Source organism: Elephas maximus, chromosome 1 (assembly GCF_024166365.1).
Source record: "Elephas maximus indicus isolate mEleMax1 chromosome 1, mEleMax1 primary haplotype, whole genome shotgun sequence".
Taxonomy (NCBI): domain Eukaryota; kingdom Metazoa; phylum Chordata; class Mammalia; order Proboscidea; family Elephantidae; genus Elephas; species Elephas maximus.
In genome coordinates this window covers 81982940-81990068 of record NC_064819.1, presented here as the reverse complement: position 1 = coordinate 81990068, position 7129 = coordinate 81982940, and the positions used below count along the sequence as shown (strand labels likewise).

General features: G+C 41.2%; 2 non-coding genes across 2 annotated transcripts; one reads left to right on the top strand and one right to left on the bottom strand.

The window, feature by feature from the left end:
• The first annotated feature begins 746 nt into the window (after window positions 1-746).
• On the top strand, window positions 747-818 carry TRNAA-AGC (transfer RNA alanine (anticodon AGC)). Its single transcript has one exon. It is a non-coding gene; the product is annotated as a tRNA-Ala (tRNA).
• Window positions 819-2172: 1354 nt separating this feature from the next.
• On the bottom strand, window positions 2173-2254 carry TRNAS-GCU (transfer RNA serine (anticodon GCU)). The gene has a single exon. It is a non-coding gene; the product is annotated as a tRNA-Ser (tRNA).
• Window positions 2255-7129: the final 4875 nt, after the last annotated feature.

The following is a 7129-nucleotide window of genomic DNA, read 5'->3' as shown; positions in this document are numbered from 1 at the left end:
GCCCATCTTTCACCTCTCTCTTTTGACTTCTGACTTCCATCTGTTCAAAACCAGAGCTACGGCATCACGGAGGCAAAACTACATTGTCAAACCCAGGTGCTGGACACAGGCGTTTGCAAGAGCGTGACTGTACTTGTCGCTCTTCCTTTCAGTCTCATCGAGCCGTTGCTGTCGAGCCGATCCCGACCTCGTAAGTTTTCCAAGGAGTGAACTGTCAGCCTTTCCGATAGCAGCCATACTTACTAACCAAGACATCACCAGGGCTCCTGTTTTGGTCAAGTACTGTGAATTAGTTAACCTCTAGTCTTCTCTCCCCACCTGGATCTTCATTCTTTCGCAGCACTCATGGAACTCATCTTTCTATTCCCCTGTACTATCTTTTGTGCCTTTCTGTAAGCTTCATAGGCAGAGAAGAACGACGTTTCAAGAAGACAATCAAAAGGCTTAACAGAACTTTCAATCCCGAGACTCTCCCTTGTGGTGGACTGAACTGACAGACTTTTAGGCAGTTGGCTAAAAGCAGTCCTTGAAGAAGCCAAAAGCTGTTGGCAGATCTCAGAGTCATTTGGTTAGAATGCTTTTTTTTTTTTTTCATTTTCCTGTCATAGCTGTGAGGCCTGATGCAATTCAGGAACACAAGAATTGAACATAATGGATTTTGACTTGCAAAAACTGACCTTTTAATATGCCTACAGACCATGCTGGAAGTCAGTATTATGAATTGTTCTCATAATTTTCTTGTAACAGGGGGTAGAGCTCAGTGGTAGAGCACGTGCTTAGCATGCACGAGGCCCTGGGTTCAATTCCCAGTACCTCCAAGTGTTATTTCCCTTTCTTGCTGACTGGCACTTGACTCTGGTCAGATTTGTTTCAGACTTCTCCCATTTTTCTCTTCCTGAATATCTTTTGTTGTGTTTTTCCTACTCACAGAAAGGATAAATGGCTTGATAGTTACTCTCTTGGACCATAGTCCTGGACACTCCTCTTTGGGCCTCCCAACCTAACTGCTTAAGAACAACGATGTAAGGAAGAACTGGAATAAAAGAAGGTGCTCACTCAGGACCTTCTGATGGTGAAGCAACAACATCCCACCATGTCATAGACCGCCTGTTCTCCTTTACTACAATTTCTCATTATTTTTAAGAAGTTGGGAAGAAAAAGACAGATGGAAAGTCGGGGGAAGTGACTGTTGGACAACTTCCTTTTGAGTCTTCTTTTTTCCCTCACCTGTGCCTGTGTCAATGAACAGATAGCAGTTTCAGGAGGAAGGTTTCCATCTGCTTTTCTTTTTCCCATTCCTTCTACACTTCCACACCTACCCATATAATCTTGGTCAGCAAACAAACAACAACCTGTTGCATCAAGTGGATTTCAACTCATAGTGACCCTACAGGACAGAGTAGAACTGCCCCATAGGGTTTCCAAGGAGTGCTTGGTGGATTTGAACTGCCAGCCTTTTGGTTAGCAGCTATAGCTTTTAACCACTATGCCACCAGGTCTTCCTGGTCAGCAAAATGTCGGTCCAATCACCAGTCATGGAGATCTGTGATCCCAACCACAGAGATCTGTGATCCCAACTCTTTGTTAACCGTGAAGTGTTTGGATGCTATCCAGAGGAAAGGAATTTCTCAGGAAACCTTAAGTCTTCCAGCATCCGCAGTTGAAAAATTATTTCCAGAGGTGGAAAGAGCTGCTAAGCTCTCTTAAAACCACAAAAGTCTTGAGCAAAAAGAGCTGCATGCTCCTATTGGAAAAACACCCATAGTCCATTTCCCTTAGGAGGGAGGGAAATTTCTGACTTCCTGCATTGTAGAGAGAACAGAGGGGACATAGGCAACCCTGGTAGTCTCAAAGTACTTCTTTGGCCATCCATATTTTGTGCATCCTAAAGACTTTTTTTTTTTTTTTTAAAGACCTAGTTCCAAACCTTCTTTCACCTTCTCTTCTAGTTCTTCCACACCCACACCCACTTCCCTTCTCTTATCTTCCCCTTCATATTCTTCATCCCATTATGTGTCACCTTCACCTTTCCCCTCCCCGTCCCCTTTTATCCTGTCTCCAGTGCTTCCTACTAGTAAAATTTTAACCTTTTGGTTAGCAGCCAAGCTCTTAACCACTGTGCAACCTAGGGCTCCAAATCTTACTCCCACGACAAGTGGGGAAAAGAAGAACCGACGAGGGTGGGATTCGAACCCACTCATGCAATGCACAATGGATTAGCAGTCCATCGCCTTAACCACTCGGCCACCTCGTCAGGAATAAAGGGAAAGAGAATCAAAGAGAAGGAAACTTAGGCACTCAGTTTTGCCCTGAAATAATTTAGACATCTGTATATCTGGAAGTAGCCAGTGGAGAGCCTCACTAGGGGGCTTTGTGGATTAGTTGATTAAAAAAAAAAAAAAAACTGTCTGCAGGGCCCTTTCAAGCACCTCCCCCTCTCCCATCTGTCTTTCTCTTTAATAATAGTACAAAATGGGAGCTTAATGTGCACGATTTTGTTTTGGGTGATTGAAGAGATTTTGTTAGCATTTGGTTCTTCTTTTCTTCCCTTTTTTGTCATACTCCTTCTACCGTCACAGTCACCTTAAGGGTTATAGAAGCTCATAGCATAGAAATGAAAGAGCATTCAAGGAAGTCCATTGAGTTGTCTTTTTCCTGTCTATGTGTACAGAAATTGAATGGAAAATATTAGGAGAAGTGAATCTGTATTCCCTCAAGATTGGTTTTAAACAGTGTTGAAGCGAAGAAAAAGTGTAAATGTACAGAGGATGGAAGCCAGGGCCACATACATGCAAAGCGTGTGCTCTACCTGAGATTCACGCTCCTTGAGCATTGGGGTAGTGTTGGTCAGTGTTAAGAGGCATCAGCAGCTGCTTTAGGCAGGAGGTGCTCAGGAATCAGTGGAGGATACTGATTCTTTATAGGGCTTGAAAGCCAAGGCAGAGGATTGGAAACATGTTGGATAAATAGCCACAAGAGGTTTCCATGGTGGCTTTTTTACAACCTGGAGTTGTTAAAAGTCTCTGTCTTCTATTATGGGTGTGAAAGTATCAAGTCCCCATTTTCAGCTCTTGATTTCCTCAATAGTTGACTTAACCTGAGGCACAAAGCTAAAAAAATTAATATTTTGGCCATGTAAAAGCCTTCACTATATTTGCTGTTTGCTCAATCGGAATATATGTGTCAGATTTGATGTAGGAAAGCAATGGCAAAAGAACACCCGATAGTGATGTACTCTGCATTTCATTGTAAGGGTCTTTTCTACTCGAGATATTGGTTAACTCAAGGGCCCTACGAACAGTCCAGAAAAGAATTCATAGGACATGAACCAAACAGCAGCTTCAGGATTTAGAAAAGGTGAATTATAAGAGTAAGATAGAAGGTAAATAGACAGGATTTAAAGAACAAAAGTGAATGAAGCATTTATTCATTAAAAAAAAATTATGTCATTCTCAAACAGAAGTAGGTACAGAAAAGGGAGTTCTGAAAAATTGTGGGTGGAGGGGCATGGGGGAAAGCCTGGAAGAGGGAGAAGATAAACTCATATGAGATTCAAGATATCTTGGAACACACCTGTAAGAATGTTACACAGTGAACTCGGGTAGTGCTCTGGTCTCCAGCCTTGGATTTATGAGTGATCAGTAAACACCTGCATGTAGAGGGTGAATAAAGACTGAAAAAATGTACTTTGAGATTTGGGTGTTAGAAATTCATTTGTGATACTTGTGGAAAACAAATAAGCTTGCCCCAAGACTGGTCTAGAACCCTGAGATTTATCATGGTGAAAACTCAATTCTCTGAACTACATAAAAAAAAAAATAAGAAGATATGAAAAAAACAAAAATCATTTCCTGGTACCAGATTTCTAGTGCCTGTTAGCCTTTTCTCATCATAGTTTGCACAAATATGAGCCTTTGCGAATACTTATAACACTGAGTCTTTTTCAAAATTGGCAGAACATGGTTTGTCTCTCAGACTTGTTCTTTCACTTGGCTCATGGGATTTGTACGATAAGAACAAGGAACAGTGTGTGGTAGGTTTCACTTAAGGAGAAAACTAGAGTGTCACACACAAAACTGATAGGAATGTGTATATGTTTACCTGTGTATCTGTGTATGTGTGTGTAAATACTGGGTGGTGTCTTGGCTGTTTGATGCTGTAGAAGCAGTATGTGTAATGTCAAGCAACCCTCGTTACAGTATCATTCAGAATAGTTTCACTGTCCTAAAAATGTCTGTGCTCCACTATTCATCCCTCCAAACCTCTCTGAATTGCTGGCAGCCACTGATCTTTTTTTTTTTTTTAAATTTTTATTAAGCTTCAAGTGAACATTTACCATTCCAATCAGTCTGTCACATGTAGGTTTACATACATCTTACTCCCTTCTCCCACTTGCTCTCCCCCTATTGAGTCAGCCCTTACAGTCTCTCGTTTCGTGCCAATTTTACCATCTTCCCTCTCTCTCTATCTTCCCATCCCCCCTCCAGTCAAGAGTTGCCAACACACTCTCCCGTGTCCACCTGATTTAATTAGCTCACTCTTCATCAGTATCTCTCTCCCCCCCACTGACCAGTCCTTTTCATGCCTGATGATTTGTCTTCGGGGATGGTTCCTGTCCTGTGCCATCAGAAGTTCTGGGGAGCATTATCTCTGGGATTCCTCTAGTCACAATCATACCATTAGGTGTGGTCTTTTAATGAGAATTTGGGGTCTGCATCTCATTGGTCTCCTGCTCCCTCAGGAGTTGTCTGTTGTGTTCCCTGACAGGGCAGACATCGATTGTGGCCGGGCACCAACTAGTTCTTCTGGTCTCAGGATAATGTAGGTCTCTGGTTCAAGTGGCCCTTTCTGTCTCTTGGGTTCTTAGTTGTCGTGTGACCTTGGTGTTCTTCCTTTGCCTTTGCTCCCGGTGGGTTGAGACCAATTAATGTATTTTAGATGGCTGCTTGTTGGCATTTAGGACCCCAGGTGCCACAATTCAAAGTGGGATGCAGAGTGTTTTCATAATAGAATTGTTTTGCCCATTGACTTAGAAGTCCCCTCAAACCAAGTTCCCCAGACCCCAGCCCCTGCTTCGCTGACCTTTGAAGCTTTCATTTTATCTCGGAAACCTCTTTACTTTTAATCCAGTCCAATTAGGCTGACCTTCCTTGTTTTGAGTGTTGTCTTTCCCTTCACCCAAAGCAGTTCCCATCTACAGATTGATCAATAAAAAGCCCTCTCCCTCCCTCCCTACCTCCCTCCCCCCTTTGTAACCACAAAAGTATGTGTTCTTTTCCGTTTTTTCTATTTCTCAAGATCTTATAATAGTGGTCTTATACAATATTTGTCCTTTTGCAACTGACTCATTTCGCTCAGCATAATGCCTTCCAGATTCCTCCATGTTATGAAATGTTTCAGAGATTCGTCACTGTTCTTTATCGATGCGTAGTATTCCTTTGTGTGAATATACCACAATTATTTACCCATTCGTCCGTTGATGGACATCTTGGTTGCTTCCAGCTTTTTGCTATTGTAAACAGAGCTGCAATAAACATGGGTGTGCATATATCTGTTTGTGTGAAGGGTCTTGTATCTTTAGGGTATATTCCGAGGAGTGGGATTTCTGGGTTGTATGGTAGTTCTATTTCTAACTGTTTAAGATAACACCAAATGGATTTCCAAAGTGGTTGTACCACTTTACAATCCCACCAGCAGTGTATGAGAGTTCCAGTCTCTCCGCAGCCTCTCCAACATTTATTATTTTGTGTTTTTTGAATTAATGCCAGTCTAGTTGGTGTCAGATGGAATCTCATCGTAGTTTTAATTTGCATTTCTCTAATGGCTAATGATCGAGAGCATTTTCTCATGTATCTGTTGGCTGCCTGAATATCTTCCTTAGTGAAATGTGTGTTCATATCCTTTGCCCACTTCTTGATTGGGTTGTTTGTCTTTTTGTGGTTGAGTTTTGACAGAGTCATGTAGATTTTAGAGATCAAGCGCTGGTCTGAGATGTCATAGCTGAATATTCTTTCCCAGTCTGTAGGTGGTCTTTTTACTCTTTTGGTGAAGTCTTTAGATGAGCATAGGTGTTTGATTTTTAGGAGCTCCCAGTTATCTGGTTTCTCTTCATTATTTTTGGTAATGTTTTGTATTCTGTTTATGCCCTGTATTAGGGCTCCTAGGGTAGATCCTATTTTTTCTTCCATGATTTTTATCGTTTTAGTCTTTATGTTTAGGTCTTTGATCCACTTGGAGTTAATTTTTGTGCATGGTGTGAGGTATGGGTCCTGTTTCATTCTTTTGCAAATGGATATCCAGGTATGCCAGCACCATTTGTTAAAAAGACTATTATTTCCCCAATTGACTGACACTGGTCCTTTGTCAAATATCAGCTGCTCATAAACGGATGGATTTATATCTGGATTCTCAATTCTGTTCCATTGGTCTATGTGCCTGTTGTTGTACCAGTACCAGGCTGTTTTGACTACTGTAGCTATATAATAGGTTCTGAAATCAGGTAGGGTGAGGCCTCCCACTTTCTTCTTCTTTTTCAGTAATCTTTTGCTTATCCGGGGGTTCTTTCCTTTCCATATGAAATTAGTGATTTGTTTCTCCATTCCCTTAAAGTATGACATTGGTATTTGGATTGGAAGTGCGTTGTATGTATAAATGGCTTTTGGTAGAATAGACATTTTTACTATGTTAAGTCTTCCTATCCATGAGCAGGGTATGTTTTTCCATTTAAGTGTGTCCTTTTGAATTTCTTGTAGCAGAGTTTTATAGTTTTCTTTGTATAGGTCTTTTACATCCTTGGTAAGATTTATTCCTAAGTATTTTATCTTCTTGGGGGCTACTGTGAATGGTATTGATTTGGTTATTTCCTCTTCGGTGTTCTTTTTGTTGATGTAGAGGAATCCAAGTGATTTTTGTATGTTTATTTTATATCCTGAGACTCTGCCAAACTCTTCTATTAGTTTCAGTAGTTTTCTGGAGGATTTCTTAGGGTTTTCCATGTATACGATCATGTCGTCTGCAAATAGTGATAGCTTTACTTCCTCCTTACCATTCTGGATACCCTTTATTTCTTTGTCTAGCCTAATTGCCCTGGCTAGGACTTCAAGTACGATGTTGAATAAGAGCGGTGATA